Source organism: Rana temporaria, chromosome 4 (assembly GCF_905171775.1).
Source record: "Rana temporaria chromosome 4, aRanTem1.1, whole genome shotgun sequence".
NCBI classification, from domain to species: Eukaryota; Metazoa; Chordata; class Amphibia; order Anura; family Ranidae; genus Rana; species Rana temporaria.
The window spans coordinates 390,074,729-390,097,172 of NC_053492.1; the positions used below are offsets into that span (position 1 = coordinate 390,074,729).

At 44.5% G+C, this 22,444-nt stretch overlaps 1 protein-coding gene across 1 annotated transcript in view; it reads right to left on the reverse strand.

The window, feature by feature from the left end:
• Positions 1-19,797, reverse strand: part of LOC120937699 (binder of USO1 and GRH1 protein 1-like) — a 118,429-nt gene extending 98,632 nt beyond the window's left edge. The window contains exon 1 of the mRNA XM_040351117.1: positions 19,615-19,797. The gene's annotated coding sequence lies outside the window, so the exon portion shown is untranslated. The remainder of the gene's footprint in view (positions 1-19,614) is intronic.
• Positions 19,798-22,444: the final 2,647 nt, after the last annotated feature.

A 22,444-nucleotide genomic window follows, 5' to 3' on the forward strand; every position in this document is an offset into this window, starting at 1 on the left:
CCCTCTGATCATTCCTGTATTAAATTGTACTGTAACTATAATGTCTTCCCTGATGTTGTAAAGCGCTGCGTAAACTGTTGGCGCTATATAAATCCTGTATAATAATAATATAGTGTATATATAGAAACACTGTAATTTTAATTAAAAAACTCAACTCCTTCAAAATACTGTAATGCCTGCAAATGTTAGCCTAGGTCTGTGGCTAAAGATTATTAGATACGAGCATACAACCTCTATGATAGAAAGGCATGCACATGACTGGATTTCTGCATAGCCAAAATAGGTCATGATCTAGGACAGCAGGACTACCATGTGCAGTAGCCACCTTCACAATATGTTGCTTTACTGTCACTAACATATTCCCATGACTTGCTTCTTTTTGCAAGAGCATACATTTATATAAAATTGTATAATGTCTATTAGGTTCTCACTAAGTAGAACTATAGGCAAAACTTTTTTTTCCCATGTTGGCTGGAGTAAGGAAGGGTCATAACCCCTGTGAGTTTATTTTTTGACATTTGTAAACCATTGGGGAGGTTTCCCTTCACTTCCTGTCCTATAGACATAACAGGAAGTGAAAGGAAATCCCTGCAAATTAAGGGAGACCCTTGGGGACCCCCAGGTCACCAGAACTAATGTGCCCATTGGAAGATTTCCTCACTATTACTTTTCTGGGGATTTGGGATCTTCTTTTACGTTCACTTTTAATGATAATGGTAAACAGGACAAATAGAAAGATTGAATCTCCCTAACGGGGGCCCAGACAGCAATAAAAACTGACAGGTATTCTAATCCATCTCTCACTCTGTTTTGTTACCCCAACATTCCATATTCCTGATATGTGCCTGCTGTACGAGATTGTATGACAAAGTATCCTGTCTTCTAGATTAATTACTATTGTTTTTCCCTGTGTAAATCTGTAAAGTGTTCCCTTGCATTAAAGTGATTGTTATTTTTATATAAAATAAATACGATTTTACAAACAAGTTATACTTACCTGCTCTGAGCAGTGGTTTTGCACAGGGCAGCCCAGATCCTCCTCTTCTCCGGTCCCTCTTTGCTGCTCCTGGCCCCTACCTCCTGTCGAGTGGCCTGACAGCGCGCAGCTTGCTATGGCAGCACCTGAGCTGCATTCAGACATGAGACTGCCATTCAGCCCCACCCCTCTCTCTTCTTAATGGCTAACTGACTTTGATTGATAGCCGTGGGAGCCAATGGCACTGCTGCTGTATCTCAGCCAATCTGGAGGAGAGTTCCGGGCTGCCGAAGGACTAATGGACATCGTTGGACAAAGAGGGGGCTCAGGTAAGTATTAAGGGGGTGCTGGGGGGGGCTTCTGTACACAGAAGGCTTTTTATTCTAATTCATAGAATGCATTTAGATAAAAAAAAGCTTCTGCCTTTATCACTCCTTTAAAGTAACTCATTCACTCAAAGGACATGGCTACTTGATCATGAAAGTCTGTAGGTAGCTTTAGGGTATGTACACACATGATCTCTTACATAGCACATGCCAAGCATTCCCACCATGTATATCCCAAGACACCCTCAGATGTTTCAATACATAATCTATGTAGCTAAAGTGAATGTAAAGGATCACCTTGTAAAACAAGCCATTCAGTTTAAAATAGAAATTAAAAAGGCAAAAAATTTGTGTATAGATATCTATCTGATAGTTTGTAGACGCGATAACCAATCAATATACACCTATTGTGATTTTTTTTTTTTTTACCAACAATATGTAGAAGAAAATTTATCGGCCTAAACTGATGAATACATTTTATTTTCTATTTACATTTTTTGGGATATGTATTGTAGCAGAAAGTAAAAAATATTGTTTTTTTTTTTTCAAAATGATGACACCTCTTTGTTTGTTTGGGTACAACATCGCACGACCATGCAATTGTCAGCTAAAGCAAAGCAAAAAATGACCTGGTCATTAAGGTGGAAAATCTTCTGGTCTTTAAGTGGTTATCGTTTGCAATTCTTTTAAAAAAAAAATCCATTTGTCAAAAACATCAGGACAGGGTTTGCAATGTGTTTCTTGACTTTCCAATAGGCGTTATCACATGGCCATAAAATAAGCCAGATCAAGTGCAGTTTTGTTGTGAATAGTTGTAAATACCGTATTTATCTTCATATAGCGCGCACCGGCGTATAGCGCGCACCCCCAACCTAGAAGGGAAATTTCAGGAAAAAAAAGAAAATACTTACAGTTCGAATGCCCCTCGTCGGTGTCTTGCCCGGCGTCCATCGGCGGCATTGTCCGGTCCAGCGTCCGTCTGCGGCCTCGGTTGTGTCCTCCCCGCTTCTCCTGCGCTGTTTTTGAGCTGATCCCCGCTTCTCGCGCTGTGTTTGAATGCTGCCGCCGACATATACCGAGCGCAGTACACTCGGGCACGCTCGTCTCCTCTCGCATAAAGGCTAAGAGGCGGCATAGGGCGTGACCGCGAGCGAAGCCGAGCCTGGCCGAGTGTACTGCGCTCATTATATGTCGGCGGCGGCGATCAAACACAGCGCGGGAAGCGGGTATCTGCGTATATAGCGCAGCCACGATTTTCCCCTTATTTTAAGGGGAAAAAGTGCGCGGTATACGCCGATAAAAACGGTAAATACCATGCCATCAGATACATAGAACATTTCACATCAATTACAACAGTATGCACAATGCCAAATGACTTCATAGAAAGTTTTGTACTGAACAGTTTGGCCTCCTTCAGTGATGTCAACAAATAGGTTCTCTTTAGGCCGGGTACTCACGACCAAACATGTATGGTGAAAGCGGTCCGTCGGACCGTTTTCACCATACATGTCTGCCAGAGGGCTTCTGTACGATGGTTGTACACACCATCGTACAGAAGTCCGCGCGTAAACAATACGCGGGGCGTGTCCGCGGTGTCGCCGCGTCGATGACGCGGTGTCGCCGCGACAATGACGCAGCGACGTGGGCGGCCCGCCTTTAAAATGCTTCCACGCATGCGTCGAAGTCATTCGACGCATGCGAGGGACGGCGGGCGCCTGGACATGTACGGTAGGTCTGTACTGACGACCGTACATGTCCAAGCGGGCAGAATTCCAGCGGACTGTTTTAAAACAAGTCCAGGAATATTTGTCTGCTGGGAAAAGGCCCGGCGGGCAAATGTTTGCTGGAATTCGGCCCGCTCGCGCCCACACACGACCAAACATGTCTGCTGAAACTGGCCTGCGGACCAGTTTCAGCAGACATGTTTGGTCGTGAGTACGGGGCCTTATACTCCATTTGTGAGGAATGTTAGATTTTGTCCCGTGGGGTGGGAACAATATTATCATAGCAGCACAAGTCATTAGCTTTTAAGGAGGGAGAGAATGTAAACCAAAATCTCCTAATGTGGCATTCCTAGATTTTAAAGATCTGTAGAGTAGGTCCTTGTGTCACCCCCTACAACTGCAATTACAACTTTCCACTAAAAAAGAAAGGCAACATGTATCACGTACAAAAAGCACAAAGACAGATGTGAATTGCAATCAGTGACTGGGCACATTTTTATTTTCATAATCAAACTTTCCATATGGCTACTATGGAAAACTGAAATAATCTAAACAATAAGACCGATACAATAACACACATCTCTCTACATTCAACATCTGGAACAATTTTCATTTAACCTGTGTTTTTCTTAGTTATCAAGGCGGGAGAAAGCAGACAGAAATTGTGTAACAAGCTCAATTCAAGCATTGTTTTGGCCACAAAGCTGCAGTCAGCCAAAGGCTGTCATTTCATGACTGCGGCTAAGTATTTATTACATATAAATTCATACATCGAAATTCTGATGGATTAGGACAGAGGTGGAATATTATTATAGCGCGCAGAAGCCAATCGATCTTATGTAGGAGCCAGCAGACATCATTTTTACACAGACATGGAGCTTATGCTTTCATTAATGGCAATAGGAAAGATGTCAGATGGGGGAAACTACTGATCATCGTATCAGGGACATAGGTAGTTCATAAGTTTAGGAATGCTTATTTGTAGATCTTTTTGTTCCACAAAGAACATCAAATTCATAAATGCAGGGAACTGTGATTTATTAGTCGTAAGATTGGACTGGACTGGATAAACTTGCAAAATTGTCTTTAATTGACAGATTGGTGCCAGTAGCTATCAGTTTAATGTGATTGTAAACCCTTGTTTTTTTTTGTTTTTTTAAATAACAAACATATCATACTTACCTCCACTATGCATTTGTTTTGCAGTGTGGCCCCAATCCTCCTTTTCTCGGGTCCCAGGGGGCAGCTCTTCCTTGCATCAGTAAACACCCTAGGAGTAGCGCTCTCCCACAGGGTTACCTTATGTGCGCCCTCACTAGTCCAACATTTGCGTGTATAGACACAGAATGTCGATCCCGCGGGAAAGATGCCAATCGGCTGCTGGTTTTCCAGCATGCTCATCCAACAGAAGCCAGCCAAATGGCAGACTTCCATCAGACTGGCTGCCATACACACTTTCCGTATAACAGCTGGTTTCTATTGAACCGGCCGATGTGATATGTGGCATACCCGTGTGTTTGGGTCTTAACCCTCTCTGTAGTCCTCTCACTAACCTTCCCTGTAACTCTCACACTAGCTCTTCTCTAACCCTAACACTAACCCTTCGTGTAACCACTTCCATACCAGGCACTTACGCACCTTCCCGCCCAAGCCAATTTTCAGCTTTCAGCACTGTTGCAATTTGAATGGCAATTGCGCGGTCATGCTACACTGTACCCAAACAAAATTGGCGTCCTTTTTTCCCCACAAATAGAGCTTTCTTTTGGTGGTATTTGATCACCTCTGCTATTTTGTTTTTTTGTGCAACAACTAAAAAAAGACAGAAAATTTTGAAAAAAAAATACGTTTTTATTTTTTTCTGTTAATTTTTTTGTAAATAAGTAAGTTTTCTCTTTCAATTACGGGCACTGATATGGCGGCACTGATGGGCACTGATGAGATGGCACTAAAGGACATCGATGAGGTAGTACTGATGGGCACAGATGAGGTGGCACTGATTGGCGGCGCTGGTATGTGGCACTGATGGGCACTCATAGGCGGCACTGATGGGCACACATAGGTGGCACTGATGGGCACTCATAGGTGGCACTGATGGGCACTCATAGGCGGCACTGATGGGCACTCATAGGCGGCACTGGGCACTCATAGGCGGCACAGATGGGCACTCATGGGCGGTAACTTATGGGTGGCACTGATGGGTACTTATGGGTGGCACAGATGGGCACTGATAGGTGGGCACTGGGCATGGATGGGCACTGTGGGGTGGCACTGATGGACACTGTGGGGTGGCACTGATGGACACTGTGGGGCAGCACTGATTTATCCATGTTGCCAGTCAGTGCCCATTTGTGGGCACTGATTGGCATCTTTTTTATTTTTTACTGCTCTTTTTTTTCCACTGATTTTTTTTTTCTTGCCCCCCCCTTTTTTTTTTTTCTTCCCTGGTGGTCCAGTGTGGGCTTCCCTGGTGGTCCAGTGTGGCGATCCGAGGGGGGGCTGCGCTGATAAACAATCAGCGCAAACCCCCCCTGTCAGGAGAGCCGCCGATCGGCTCTCCTCTACTCGCGTCTGTCAGACGCGAGTGAGGAAGAGCCAGCAACGGCTCTTCCTGTTTACATCGTGATCAGCCGTGATTGGACACGGCTAATCACGTGGTAAAGAGCCTCCGCCGAAGGCTCTTCACCGAGATCGGAGATGCAGGGTGTCAGACTGACACCCCGCATCACCGATCGCCGCGCTGCGCGCCCCCACGGGCGCGCGCGGCATGAAATCCTGCAGGATGTCCATGGACGTCCAGTCAGGATTTCAGAACCACTTCCCGGACGTAAATCTCCCATTGACCGGGCGGGAAGTGGGTAATCATCACGGTAGCTCTCCCTATAACCCTCAAACTATCCCTCTCCAAACTTACCTGCAACCCTCACACTATCTTCCTGAAACCGTAACACCAACTCTCCCTAGAACCTTCACAGTAACCCCCCCTATAACCCTCATACAAACCTACCCTGTAACCCAAACACTAACCCTTCCTGTGACCCTCCCATAACTTTCCTTAATTTAAACAAAATCCCTTGTTTGCGTACTAATTTCTTCGTAGCCATGATACGACCACTGCAATCTATTGTTCCAGGAGAATAAATCTGCATGCCTATATTTAGTCAAATAAAGAACAGCCAAATTTTCAAATCAGAAGATTAAATTGAGCTTGTGGGTAGGGTTCCAAATAACCACTTACGCCCTGTACACACGATCGGTTCATCCGATGAAAACGGTCTGATGGATTTTTTCATCAGATATCCGATGAAGCTGACTTTCATCAGTCTTGCCTACACACCATCAGTAAAAAAAACGATCGTGTCAGAACGCGGTGACGTAAAACACAACGACGTGCTGAGAAAAATTAAGTTCAATGCATCCGAGCATGCGTCGACTTGATTCTGAGCATGCGTTGATTTTTAACCGATGGATTTCCCCACAGACGATCATTTTTTTCTATTGTTTTTTTAACCATAAGATAATTTTAAAACAGGTTCTAAGGTTTTTTTACTGATGGGAAAAAAACGATGGGGCCCATACACGATCGGTTCGTCTGATGAAAACGGTCCATCAGAACCGATCGTGTGTACGCGGCATTAGGGTTTGTTCACACCAGTGCCATGAAGTAAGGCATGGTACACATGAGCTTGAAAATGTAGTATGCAGGTGTTGATGCATTGTGGTGCCAACACACCACCAAGATGGCAATCCTTTGCAATGCACAACTGCACGTGCTGTGCACTATGGGTGGGATCTGTCACATCCTAATTTTTTGTTTTAAAATGTATTATGGCCAGTTTCGTTTGAATGGGCTGCTTAACCCAGAGAACCTCATTGTTCAAAAAACAATTGTGCTTCGGTTCACTGGGATCAGGAGTGAATGGCTCCTAACTGTAGACAGAAGGCACTTAAAGTAGGCAGGAGCTGCTTGCTGGGGGTCCTGGAGGAGGTGATTCCTGAGGAAATGGTCAGGATCTGGTGATGATGTATTGGATTGTTAAACTTGATTGTGCACACAATGAGGCAGATCCACAAAGAGAGTACGCCGGCGTATCTACTGATACGCCGGCGTACTTTCAAATTTCCCGCATCGTATCTTTGGTTTGAATCCTCAAACCAAGATACGACGGCATCTGGGTTAGATCCGACAGGCGTATGGCTTCGTAACGCCTTCGGATCTTAGATGCAATACTTTGGCGTCCGCTGGGTGAAGTTCTCGTTGTTTTCCACGTCGAGTATGCAAATTTGCTATTTTCGACAATCCACGAACGTACGCGCGGCCTACGTATTCTCTTACGTCGTCTCTAGTCGGCTTTTTCCGGCGTATAGTTAAAGCTGCTATTTTGCGGCGTATAGTTAGACTTGCCATGTTAAGTATGGCCATCGTTCCCGCGTCGAAATTTAAATTTTTTATTTTTTTTTTGCGTAAGTCGTTCGTGAATCGGGATGGACGTAATTTACGTCCAGGTCAAAACCAAATGACGTCCTTGTGACGTCATTTAGCGCAATGCACGGCGGGAAATTTAGGGACGGCGCATGCGCAGTTCGTTCGCTTCATTTAAATGAAAGACGCCCCCCTACTCGCTGATTTGAATTAGGCGCCCTTACGCCGCAAGAGATACACTACGCCGCCGTAACTTACGGCGCAAAAATTCTTTCTGGATTTGAAGCAACAAAAAGTTACAGCGGCGTAGCGTATCTCCCATACCCTGCGCTGGTGCAGATCTCTGTGGATCTGCCCCATAGTTTGTGTGCGAAAAAAAATCCTGAAAGTTCTTGTGCATTGGAAACTGCTGTGCTATGTCTTATGTTCAATAAAAAACCTTTTTGATAAAAAAAAAAAAGGTAGGCAGGCATACATTACTGTGCAGCCCTTCTATTTGTTTAGTGGTAAATTTTGATATTGATAATGTAATACAGGTACAACATAGTAGGGTCTATACAGCAAAATATGCAATCTAGAAACACTCAATTATCATTCTTTTGCATTAGTAAAAAAATAAAATTTTATTTTGGATAGAGGCTTTTGGATGATGATGTCACGTTTTCCAAAAACAGAGCATTACAATATAAGGATGAGCTTGTTCTAACTAATATTTTTTGTCCCACAAGCAATAATAGCTCAAAAGAATTACTTCGGGTCACTTAACACAAGTGCCGAATTCCAAAAGTGACCGAGATAAATGGCCTTGTTTGCCCAAATCCAAGGAGATTAACAATGCACCGGATCTACTTCACTGAAGAGTCAAAGGATGTATAGCTGTGTGACATTTACTCAATTGTATTTACATAAGAAAGATTTTAAACATTGTGTGGAACAGGGAGAATTGTTAGTGTATCCCTGTAATGCCCAGTACACACGATGGGAAAATTGGATGAAAAATACAGATTTCTTAGCGATCGTCTGATAATCTGATCGTTAGTACACAGCTTTTGACCGTTTATGCTAAAATATCAGATGGGACAAGCACGGAAATGTTTCTTATACGATGACAGAACTAACTATTTTCGTGTAATTAGTATGGTACTTGTACGGGGAAAAAAATACGCATGCTCGGAAATGAAAGAATACGTTGCATTACAATACAGTACATCACTTCCAAAGTTCTATTCTCTGGTACGGAAATGTTCGCAACTTTATGATTATTGATATGAGACTAGCTTTCCAAAAAGAAATGGACGATCATTCGTCCGATATTCTTATCTTATGTATTAAGCTTTAGGCCCCTTTCACATTGAGCGGGAGCCGCAGTGGCGGTATAGTGCTGCTAAAAATAGCGGCGCTATACCGCCGGGATTGCCGCAGGAATCGGCCACTAGCGGAGCGGTATTAACCCCCGCTAGCGGCCGATAAAGGGTTAATACTGCCTGCAATGCGCCTCGGCAGAGGCCCATTGCGGGCGGTATTGCCGTGGTTTCCCATTGTTTTAAATGGGAAGGAGTGGTGAAGGAGCGATATACATGCCGCTCCTCTCACCGCTCCAAAGATGCTGCTGACAGGAGATTTTTTTCTCTCCCGCCAGCGCATCGCCTCAGTGTGAAAGCCCTCGGGCTTTCACATTGAGTATGCAGTGCAGGAGTTTTTCAGGTGGTATTTAGGTGCTATTTTTAGCGCTGTACCGCCTAAAAAACTCCTCAGTGTGAAAGGGGTCTAAGTGTGGTTGGTCTTTTCATACAGAATGTACAATATCTCTTATAAATACAAAAATGATGACAATGAAAAGTCTGGATTATTTAAACGGATGGAATGAAAAGTGTGTTTGCTGTACATGGCAACCAATGCAATTCTGTAACTTTTTAAGTAGGGAGCAAAAATTCATTAGGTTACATAAAGCAGGCCAGACATGAATCGAAATTTGTCCGGTTCAGCAGGGACCAGCTGAATTTCAATCCATGTAGGGGCAAGACGGTTGTACAGAAGTACGTTTCTGGACACCACCAGCTATAACCTGCAGTGCCGATTAGTGTGTTCTGACGGTGGAGAAGTCTCCCAACTGTAATGCCGCGTACACGCGATAATTTTTCGAGTTGTAAAAAACTAAGTTTTTTTTAAAATGTCATTTAAAATGATCGTGTGTGGGCTTCAGAGCATTTTTCAGGTTCTGAAAAATGGGCAGTTTTATTTTCGAACATGCTTTTTTTCACAACGTTTTAAACGTTGTCGTTTTTCGGGTTGTAAAAAATGGTCGTGTGTGGGCTTTAACGACGTGAAAAATCCGCGCATGCTCAGAAGCAAGTTATGAGACGGGAGCGCTCGTTCTGGTAAAACTACCGTTCGTAATGGAGTAAGCACATTCATCATGCTGTAACAGACAGAAAATCGCGAATCGTCTTTTACTAACACGGAATCAGCTAAAGGGTGATGTCATCTGAATAGAACTTCCCCTTTATAGTGCTGTCGTACGTGTTGTAACTGACCGCGCTTTGCTAGAGCATTTTTTTTTTCACGATCGTGTGTAGGCAAGACCGTTTTTAATGATCCAGTTGAAAAAAACGTTGTTTTTTCTAGAGCCTGAAAACATTGTTTTTTTACAACCCGAAAAATGATCGTGTGTACGCGGCATCAGGATACAATAGCTCAGTGGGGAGGTTTCCCTAGTCCATATTGGATGTGTGGATGAAGGAATCAAGTCATTTTTTTAAAAAAAAAAAGAATCATCCATGGGCTGTTTAAGCCTCACTCTTTTGCATTGCAAAAACCAAGGTCACAAATTACTGGTTTATTAGCACACTCTGAGTATGTCGTTTCCAACTATTTCTATTTTTGTAGGACATCCCTCCTATTTTGAAAATTGTAATTTCCCAACAGACATGTTGTCGAAGTAGGTGTCATGCAAGTGTTTCCTATCTGAGGAACAAGTTTTTTCAGAATGTTGGTATGCTGTATATGTAGATTCAACGAAAACTGTCCTTGTAGGACTTATTTAAAGTGTTAGTTCACCTTTACCAAAAAAACTGTCTATGCAGGTAAGGGGGCCCTACAGATAAAAACAAACTATGCAGCTTTGACTAAAGTTAAATAATGTCCTTACTATAGATGTAGGCCATTTGCATATCTGCCTGAAAAACTCCAAGAGATGGCATTACCCCATCTTGCCTGGTTGCTGGGATCTTGCTAAGTCGATTCAAACACATTTGTATCAGCGCACTCTCCCCTATCAGAGTAGTTCTGATCTCAGTGAAGGTGCAAGAGAGGAGATAGTGGACCACACATGTGCAGGGGCTAGGGAGCTTTGTCCTGTGTTGAAGGGGGTGAGCAGTAATGACTGGGAGCAAGGTCATAGCAACAAAGCAGGATAGAATGATGCCATCTGTGAGAGTGTTTTGGCCAGACTGGGGGTAAATAAATGGCTCCTACCTGAATCTGGCCCTTTGTTTTTATCTACAGGTCCTCCTTAACTGCATATGCAGTTTTTTTAGTAAAGGTAACATACAGTAACCCTTTAAAGGCAAAAAAAAAAACTATTTCAAGCAATAAATTTGTTTCTTAAAGCGGAGGTTCACCCTAAAAACAATTTTCTAACATTACATTGTGCTCACTCTCGACATTGACTGTACGCTGATGTTTTTTTTTTTGTTGCCGTACATACCGATGTATCGCTATTTTCCCCGCCGGCTTCCGGGTAGTGGCTCCCGCGAGAGTGGGCGTTCCTATGCACAGGCTAAGTGATTGACGTGATAACAAAATCTTCCCCCTGGCGCATAAGGCGCGTCACGAGTTGCCGAAAGAAGCCGAACGTCGGTGCACAGGCGCCGTATAGCGCCGACTCGCAGTTCGGCTTCTTTCGGCAACTCGTGACGCGCCTTATGCGCTGGGGGGAAGTTTTTGTCATTACGTCAATCACTTAGCCTGTGCATAGGAACGCCCACTCCAACCGGAGCCACTACCCGGAAGCCGGCGGGGAAAATAGCGATACATCGGTATGTACGGCAAAAAAAAAAACATCAGCGTACAGTCAATGTCTAGAGTGAGCACAATGTAATGTTAGAAAATTGTTTTTAGGGTGAACCTCCGCTTTAAAGCTGAATTATGGGTTAACCAAATTATGTCTAAATGTAAAAGGCATGTATATTCTTTTCCTGGTCGTCCTACGGCGGCACACAATGGGTTAAGCCTTCTTCTAACCCCTAAAGGAAGAAAGAGCTAAACTAGCAGTGAGACAAGTTAGATTAGTTGATTAACCATAGTGGGACCACCTGTCCCCGCCCTATAAACTGCCCCCAAGAACACAGACACACGTATTTTTTTCTTTCTTCGTACCTGGAAGGAGAAGAAGAAGACGTGAGGCAAGTGCTCACCCCCGGTGCTTCCGGGTTCTTGAGCGAAGGGGCGGCTGTATACCGGGTGCTATCTCCGGTCCCTCAGCCTGTACCCCGTCATCCTCTGGTCCGGCAGCAGGAAGTGTTCCCCGAGAGGCCGCCATACTTTCCCCGTTTAAAGAAACGGCTACATGGATACCGGAGGTTTGTTTGCGCTCCACAGGCCGGAAACGTCGCAGTGGACTGCGCGTAGTGATGACGCACTTCCGGGAGTTCCGGAAATCGCGTCCAGAGACTGGAGGGACGGTAAGGTAAGCGCCTGTGGCGACCGTTTTCTCTCTACACCCACTATGGGACATACATTGTCGGATGGGCATACCCTTGTGTATGGTAAACAGGGGGGTCTCAAGTCTGGGGGTTTTTTTTTCCCCCATACCGCGGCCGCGTCACTTCCGGTCTAAGTGTCCACACTATTTCTGGCCGGCAGGGATCTGCTATGGCTGCACTCAGCCTAGGCAGCAGATCCCTTGGCCAGTCAGAGGTAAGAGCATGTTTGATTTTGGCAGGGTTTTTTTTGAGACACCCAGTATGGAGGCTTTGGCAGTTCTAAAGAGGGACTTCTCTCTGTCTTGTCTTTCCCAGATGGCGTCCTCTGGTAAAGCCAAGAGAAAGTCCAAACACACCTTCTGCAACAAATGTGAGCAGCCCATGCCGGAGTCTTATGCAAGTGACACCTGTGTATCATGTTTAAACCCGTCTGACAATACCAATTCATTCCTATCGTGGTTTAAAGGGGAAATGTCCAATACATTTAAAGAAATTAAGGACTCTCTGGTGCCCAAGAAAAGGAAGAGAAGTTCCAGGGGTATTTCCCCCACTGCAACTATCTCCTCCGGGGAATGTAGTGCTTCCTCTTCGGATCCGGAGATACTATTTGAGGACCTAGATGACGATTTGTATTTATTACCCAAGGACAAAGTTCCCAAGCTACTGTCGGCAGTGAAGGACACTATAGAGTCATCCAAAGACGTATCGGCTAGGCCGAAGAAAGACCAATTATATTACTTTCCTCAAGTCCCAGATATGAGATTTCCGTTTCACCCCATTCTTGCTGACTGGTTCAAGAAGGACTGGCCCAACCCTGACAAAAAAACTGATGCAGGAGCCCGCTTTAAAACTTCTTATAGGTTGGATTCTAAGGTTTCGTCCGAATGGGAAAATCCACCCAAGCTGGATCTGGCGGCTGCCCGGATGGTTAAAAAATCGCTGTTTCCCTCTGACGAATCCTCCAAATTGTCCGACCCTTTAGAACGCAAAAAGAGTTATCTAGCTGCAGCCTCCACCTCAAAAATTGCAGCTTCCTCAATCCCAGTAGCTAGAGCCCTAAGGGTCTGGCTGAGTCAATTATCCTTAGATATAGAAGAAGGGGTGTCTAGAGAATCTTTGCTAAAAGATGTTCACATGATGAAGTCTGCTGCTGAATTTTTATGTGATGCCCCGGTAGATGTCCTGAAGTTTTCATCCAGATCCCTCGCTTTGTCTAATGCGACTAGAAGGGCGCTTTGGATAAAGCAATGGACGGGTGATTTATCTTCAAAGTTCAGTTTCGTTAACATGCCTTTCCACCCTTCATCCATGTTTGGCCCTCATTTGAAGGACATCCTCAAATCTTACAACGAGGAGAAGGACGCTTCTTTTCCTGTAGAGAAGAGGAGGCCTAATAAACCATTTTATGGAAGACCCAGATACTCCCCAAAGAAGAATTATTCCTTTCGGGGCAGAAGACCGTTCTATAAGAAAAAGCAGGATTCAACCGCGGCTAAAAAGCAGCCCTTCAACAAGCCCAAAGAAGCCTGACGCCATCAACGCCTCTCCTCCTGTAGGAGGCAGGCTGAGGTTTTTTTCTCAGGTCTGGCAAAAGACATCATTGGATTCCTGGGTAACAGACATCGTTTCCAGAGGGTACTCCCTAGAACTGAATTCTTTCCCTCCACAGAGGTTTATGCTCAACAAGCCCTCCAACCCAGTGGTTCTAGAGTTAGTGGAGGAGTTTTTAAAAAAGCATGCTCTAGAAAAAGTTCCAGATCGGGAGAAATTTCAAGGTCTCTACTCCCCAATATTTCCAGTTCCCAAGGCCTCCGGGGGGTGGAGGTTAGTAATAGACCTCTCTTTCCTAAACCAGTTTTTCGTGAAACGCAAGTTCAGAATGGAGTCGATTCGATCTGCCATTGCGAACATAGAAGAGGGAGACTTCCTAGCGTCAGTCGACCTTCAGGACGCATACTTGCACATCCCCGTCCTAAAATCACACAGGAAGTATCTGCGATTAGCTCTAATTTGCAACCATCAGATTCTCCATTATCAATTTACTTGCCTACCATTTGGCATCACCTCAGCACCTCGAGTCTTTACAAAAGTCGTGGTGGTCCTGACAGCAGCCCTTCGCCTACAGGGGATATATGTGACACCCTATCTGGACGATTGGCTAGTCAGGGCTCCCTCGGAAGTTGTGTTAAGACAGCATCTTCTCGAGACTCTCCGAATGCTGAGCTCTCACGGGTTCATTGTGAACGTAAAGAAGTCCTCTCTGATCCCTACTCCAATCATTTCCTACCTTGGGTTCACGATAGACACCCTTCAGATGAAACTGTTCCTTTCTCCTCAGAGGGCTTCCAATGTCCAACAGGCAGTGCAGGATCTCCTGCAATCCAATCACTGCTCAGTGAGGAAGGCAATGAAAGTCCTAGGTATGATGACTTCGTCCCTGGAGGCTGTTCCATGGGCCAAGGCCCACTTCAGAATGCTTCAGAACTGCATCCTGTCTCAATGGGGCAGGAGCCGAGACTCTTTGGACAGGACTATCATCATTTCTTCTATAGTGAGGAAGGATCTCATTTGGTGGATACACCCTCAACGCTTCCGGGAGGGCAGATCCCTCAGGACTCCGATTCAGACAGTCCTCACCTCGGATGCTTCAGGCTCAGCCTGGGGTGCCCATGTAGGGGACCACTGGGTACAAGAGGCCTGGTCTCGGAGAGAGCTTCAGATGTCTTCGAACTTAAAAGAGCTTACTGCGATCAGGAAGGCACTCATTCATTTCAAGTCCGAAGTTCTTCACAAGTCGGTTCAAGTACAGTCAGACAATTTGGCATCAGTCTTTCACCTGAACAAACAGGGAGGAACACGGAGCCCCTCCATGCAAAGGGAGTGTGCCCGCATCATGCTCTGGGCGGAGGAGAACCTGTTTTCCTTAACGGCCACTCACATCAGGGGTGTGGACAATGTGAGAGCGGATTGGCTCAGCAGAAACTCGATCCTGCCAGGAGAGTGGGAACTAAACCCTCAGGTTTTCAGGAAGATCACCTCCAAGTGGGGTTTGCCCGAAGTGGATGCTATGGCGAACTCCCAGAACAAAAAGCTCCCCCAGTTCTGCTCCCTTTCCAGTGTAGGGGACCCGATAGCGATAGATGCTCTCTCGATAAGCTGGAGGAAACTTTTTGTCTATATCTTTCCCCCGACTCCGCTGATCCCGAAGGTGCTGCAGAAAATTCGGGACGAGAAGGTGAGAGCAGTAGTAATCCTACCATTCTGGCCCAGGAGGGCATGGTTTCCGCTAGCCTTGAATATGGCAAGGAACCAGGTCTGGAAACTACCCATCCAGAAGGACCTTCTTCTCCAATCAGGGATGCTACATCCGGACCTCGAGAAACTCTAGCTTGCGGCATGGAATTTGAACTTGACAGCTCAAGGCCTGTCGCAGGAGGTTATAGCTACCCTCATGGCTTCAAGGAAGCCTGCTACCTTGAAAGTCTACAGCAGGGTATGGTCCCTCTACTCCGCCTGGTGCGCCAGGACTTCATCCTCTCCTGAGCAGGTAGCATCTCTCTTACAATTTTTACAAGAGGGCTTCCAAAAGGGCCTAAAGCCAAACACCCTAAGGGTCCAGCTGACTGCTATTAACTCCTGCCTGAACGGAATATTTTCAAAAACTCCTCTCGTCAGCAGGTTTTTCAAGGCAATTAATAAAATAAGACCAGTCTTCCAAAAACCGTTGCCAGCTTGGAGCTTGCCCTTAGTACTAAAAAGGTTAACGTCACCTCCCTTCGAGCCTCTGGAGAGTTCGTCCTTAAGGTTCCTTACATTCAAGTGCACCTTTCTGGTAGCAATTACGTCCGCCAGAAGAATAAGTGAACTGCAGGCCCTGTCATCCAAGGAACCCTATCTCAGATTACTTTCGGACGCAGTAGTCCTAAGAACTATGCCGGGTTTCCTTCCCAAGGTTTCCACCTCCTCAAATATCAATCAGGAAATTGTGTTGCCTGTATTTAAAGATAGTTCTGAAGATAACCTGCACCTTTTGGACGTAAAGAGAATCATCTCTGCTTACTTGCAGAGAACCTCGGTGTTCAGACAGTCTGAGGCCCTGTTTCTACAGTTCCAAGGGCCAAACAAGGGAAAAAAAGCAAGTAAATCTTCACTGGCAAGGTGGATAAGAGACACTATCAAACACTGTTACCTTTTGGAAGGCAAAGATTCCCCTCTTCTCCTAAAAGCTCACTCTACAAGATCTACAGCTGCGTCCTGGGCAGAGAGGTATCATATTCCAATGGACCAGATCTGTAAGGCGGCAACGTGGGCTTCACCGAACACCTTCATAAAGCACTACAGAATAGATGTAGTATCGTCCGAGGGATCGGCCTTTGGCTCGAGAGTGCTTCAGGCGGCCTTAAACCATTGATCCCCCCCTTTTTTTCTTTTTTGCACTGCTTTGCAAATCCCATTGTGTGCCGCCGTAGGACGACCAGGAATAGGAAAATGTATTCTTACCTGAAATTTTCTTTTCCTGTAGTCCGTAGGCGGCACAGCTTTCCCTCCCATTAAATTTACTCTATTGCTGCATAAAATACGTGTGTCTGTGTTCTTGGGGGCAGTTTATAGGTCGGGGACAGGTGGTCCCACTATGGTTAATCAACTAATCTAACTTGTCTCACTGCTAGTTTAGCTCTTTCTTCCTTTAGGGGTTAGAAGAAGGCTTAACCCATTGTGTGCCGCCTACGGACTACAGGAAAATAAAATTTCAGGTAAGAATAAATTTTCCTAATTTGAATCTTGCTTTGTGTATTTCTTCCAGATCTGTGCAGTTATCTAGTGTGAAACATTTTCTCTGCTCGGAAGCTTCCTGTAATAAAAACTGATCACTGCTGGTCTCTCTCCTTGTGCAGCATGTCTGGTCTTGTATCCGCCCCCTCCTTTAGTACTTTTTAAGCAGTCAGTAGTGGGTGGGTCTACTTGGTCCCTCCCACAGCTCTTCTCTGTGCAGAGGCTATGTACAGCACAGTGATGATGTCACAGCTACTTTTACAAGGTATTATCTGGGTCTTTTACTGTACACAAATGTATAACCTTTGTGATTATTGAGGGATATATTTAAATGAACATTTTTGTGCCCAGAGTTTAGCTTTAACTACTCCCAAATAGGACAGGTACTTTATGGGAGTTATTTACTAAAACTGAAGAGTGCGAAATCTGGTGCAACTCTGCATCGAAACCAATCAGCTTTCAGGTTTTATTGCCAAAGCTTAATTGAACAAGCCAAAGTCAGAAGCCGATTGGCTACCATTCTCAGCTGCACCAGATTCTGAGTGCATCAGTTTTAGTAAATCTCCCCTTATCGTGGAGACTTGATTTACTTAACCTGGAGGTGCCCCAAACTATATCTTTATTGGCTGGGAGTGATGAACACCATATATTCTGTGTTTCAGACCTCCATACCACCCGACCCCAAACTTGCCTTCTGGGCATTTTAGATGAATTTCAATTACAAGCTCCCAGGAGAGAGGCAGTTGCCAGAACTCTTTTTCAAGGCAGAAGGGTAATACTTAGAAACTGGAAGTTTACTGACACCCTTTTTTTGCAAAGAATGGATACCATATATGGGAGAGACCCTTAGATTAGAGAAATACATTTACCAGCACAGGGAATGACCCCATAGGTTTGACAAATTATGGGGTCCATGGCTGAACACTCCAGGCCTGACCCCGTTGGAACTAGTGATGGACAAACTGCTCATTGGCTAGGTTGGGACCATCTGATTACTGATTGTAGCTGTACGTCTGACAACAAGTGCATGCTTGAATATCGCTAATAACGTGGTTATTTTACTGTTCCTTTCTGGTTTTTCATGTCTGTATTATGTTTTTACTTAATGGCGAGTGTAATGTCTTATATGGATGCACGCTGTCTACGAAACCTCATATACTGTAAATAAAAAATCTCCCCCTGTGAGTCTTGCCTCCCTTGGGAGCGATGGCTAATAGAGAATGATGGGCAGTGAGAGACAGACATCTCCAAATTATCTGTAATTTACAGGTGCAGCCTGGCACTATATGCACACAAGGTAGTACCCATTTTCTGTTTAATCAGCAGCCCCCATCTCCATAAAGCATATTAAAGTGGTTGTAAACCCTTTACAACCACTTTATGCTACAGGTAGGCCTATAATAATGATAACTAAAAACTAAATTACAAATATCTTTTAATACCACCCAATAGGATGCTTGCGCCAAACACTGCACATCAACTTTTTTTAAATGCACTACAACATTGTCTCCTACAATGTGAATACAGTAAAACCTTGGTTTGCAAGCATAATTCGTTCCAGAAACATGCTTGTAATCCAAAGCATTTGTATATCAAAGCAATTTTTTTTACATGGTATAAAAGAAGAGAGGCGCCTCTAAGTGTAGCAATAAGTTGCTAAATGTTGTACCTTCATTAAATGTAACCATATTGCTACACTTATGCCGCGTACACACGATCATTTTTCGGCATGTAGAAAAAACTTTGTTTTTCCAACTTCATCATTAAAACGATGTTGCCCACACACCATCGTTTTTTAAAAATGCTCTAGCAAAGCGCGGTGACGTAAAAAACACGTACGACGGCACTATAAAGGGGAAGTTCCATTCGTATGACGCCACCCTTTGGGCTTCTTTAGCTGATTCCGTGTTAGTAAAAGACGATTCGCGCTTTTCTATCTGTTACAGCGTGATGAATGTGCTTACTCCATTACGAACGCTAGTTTTACTAGAACGAGCGCTCCCATCTCATAACTTGCTTCTGAGCATGCACGGGTTTTAAACGTCGTTTTAGCCCACACACGATCATTTTTTACAACCCGAAAAACGACATTGTTTAAAACGTCGTTAAAAAATGCAGCATGTTCGGGAAAAAAAATTGACGTTTTTCAGAAGCCGAAAAATGATGTGAAGCCCACACACGATCATTTTAAATTACATTTTTTTAAAACAACGTTTTTTTCATGCCGAAAAATGATCGTGTGTACGCGGCATTGGAGTCTCCTCTCTTCCTTTTTATACTTAGTTATGAAATGATGCTACTCTTATATCAAGACATCGCTTGTATATAAAGGCAAAATTTATTAAAACATTTTGCTTGTCTTGCAAAACGCTCTCAAACCAAGTTACTCTCAAACCAAGGTTTAACTGTATTGCTATAGAAAAATAATGCGCTGCAGTTTGTTTGTACCTTCCTATGCAGCAGAATACTGTGAACAACACAAATACTTTTCTACAAATGTTATTAGTTTTATATGATAATCCTATTGCTAATTACTGCTATGGCATGATACCCTTATAAATCACTATTGGCAAGTTTATGGAGTTTTTTTTGTTGGTGACTGTTACCCTGTGTACATTATAACCCCCCCCGCACATTAAAGTCTTACAATATTAAACATACTGGTATATTTTAGCACATGACATTGACTTACCTAGTAGAAGAAATGTGTCTGGTCAAATAACCTGATAGCAGAACGACATCCATTTTGTCATACCACAATGCTCAGCACCTGAGGAAAAAACTGGAAGTGTGACAGGATCAGTTCAATGTGCATGCCTCACTGGCTCCTAGTCATTTCTCTTTGCTTGGGATTTCTGTTCATGTTAATGAGAGGTGGTTTGGGGGAAAGAGAGGGGAGGAAGGAGTCAGGGGGTGGGCTGGGGAAGGAGGAGGTGAAGGTTTTTTTGTTTTTTTTTCTTATTTGGCAGTTTCATCTTCCAGCAACATTGCACTATTACCACAAGCCGCCCCTCTCCTAGCCTCTCTCCCACTCACAGGTTTATGGAACTGCCAAACCTGAGAGCTATTACATGGAGTTAACTAGTTCAAGGCTACCTCTGTATATAAGTATATGTTATAACTAAAAGAGTTCTGCTATTTAAATGTGGATGCGTTATTTTTCTTAGTACTTATTATAGACGTGAGCAAAATGTGATTGGGAGGATAAATTACAGAGCAGCAGATTATGGTGTAATCATTTATAAATATAAATTGTTATTAAAAGTTTGCAAGGTTATCATAAAGCCCATAGGCTGGATCGCCGTGATCCGATATACAGTATCACAACATTGATATAGCTTAAAGCGGAGTTTCGCCCAAAAGTGGAACTTCCGTTCGTTGTACTCCCCCCCCCTTCCAGTGCCACATTTGGCACCTTTCGGGGGGGGGGAGGGGGGCAGGATATCCTGTTCCCACTTCCGGGAGCCTCCACCACGGTATTGATGTCCCCGCTGGGTTCCCTCCTCCTCCCTCTTTTCTCCCCAGCCACCGGGGCAGTAGGAGAGAGGAGCGTAGCCTCGCACATGTGCAGTAGGGTTCCCGGCATGAAACCTTAAGGCTTTACTGCCGGGTTCCCTTACTCGCAATGAAGGCGGCATGCTCCCGACAGCTGATAGAAACATCAGCTGCTGGACTGGACTCCAGGACAGGTAAGTGTCCGATTATTAAAAGTCAGCAGCTGCAGTATGTGCAGCAGCTGGCTTTTAATTTTTGCAGTGGCGGGCGGACCTACACTTTAAGAAGGACAATCTTTTCTAATATTTTGAAGATCAATATAAATATATCTTATCACCTGTTCAACAGAAACAACTATACTTAACCACTTCCCGCCCGGTCAATAGTAAATTGACGTCCGGGAAGTGGTTGTGTAATCCTGACTGGACGTCTATTGACGTCCTGCAGGATAACATGCCGGCGCGCAGCGTGACGATCGGTGATGAGGGGTGTCAGTCTGACACCCTGCATCTCCCACCAAAAGAAATCTCTATTTGTGGGAACAAAATTATAAAAAAAATTGTTTGGGTACAGTGTATCATGACCGCGCAATTGTCATTCAAAGTATGACAGCGCTGAAAGCTGAAAATTGGCTTGGGCAGGAAGCTGCGTAAGTGCCTGGTATGGAAGTGGTTAAGTAACCATTATTTCACTTGGGCAAAAATCTACCCAAAGGCAAAACAAAAAACAATAAAAAGAAAGAAAAGAAAAATAGGAAAGGACATAGGTAAAGAGAAAAAAAAGAAGGGGGGGGGGGAATTATGGTGTAATCATTAGTAAAATGTTATAAACTTATACATAGGATTTTAACAGAGTGCAACATAAAAAAAAATTAGAATCCCAAATTAGATGAGATTAAAGCTGGCTATACATGGCTCAGATTTCCTCTGATTCTTGCGGAGTTGGATGGTCCTGTCACCCAGCTAGACACATTTCAATTTAAAAAATCTAAGTAGCCGGGTGGAAAACTGGCCAACATTTGAGTCATGGGAAGCTCTGTCACCATTTAGCTTTCCAAATTTCAATTAAAAAAATCGAAGAAGCCAGGTGGAAAAACTGGCCCAAATTTAAACCATGGGGAGCCCTGTCAACACCACTCAACTTTACAAATTTCAATTTAAAAAATGTTAAAAATCGAAGGACTTGGGTGGAAAACTGGCTAAAATCTGAGCCATGGATAGCCCTGTTGACACCATCCAGCTTGGCAAATTTCTATTAACAAATCGAAGTACTCATGTGGAAAACTGGCTAATCTTCAAGCCATACAGCGCGGAAAATAATTATTTGATCCCCTTAAGATTTTTTAAGTTTGCCCACTTACAAAGAAATGAAGGGTCTATAATTGTTATCATAGGTGTATTTTAAATGATATAGACAGAATATCAACCAAAAATACAGAGAACACACATGATCAGTGGCGGAACTAGCGCCATAGCGACCCACGTGGGCGCTATGGGGCCCACAGCCGAGTGGGGCCCGGGGAGGATGAGGAATGCATACTTGCCAACTTTTTTTTTTCCTTTCCACCGCTAGAGGTCCGTGGCACTGGTCATTTCTGTCTCCGTCACCATTTTACAGAAGAACCGCTAAGGAAGAACCAAGAGGCGGAGCCCGGGTGGCAATGAAAGCGACTGCATTTTCTATTGGCCGCTTTCTTGCCACCTAGGCTCCACCTCTTGGTTCTGCAAATGGCGCAGAGACGAGCACAGTGACCATCCTGAGCAGCGCTGAGGCCCGATGGAGAGTCCTGCTTCCCCGCGCCGCGCTATGACCTGTCTGAGTGAGACTCTACTGTCTCACTCTCACTGGCTGCCTCCTATCACATCATGTCGTAAGAGTCAGTGACAGTCTGAGCAAATAACTCTCCGGGTGGCTGAATGGGGGGGTCTGTACTCCTCGGGGGTGAATTGTCCTAGGGGTCTGTACTCCTGGGGGGGGGGAATTGTCCTGGTGGGGTCTGTACTCCTGGGGGGTGAATTGTGCTGGGG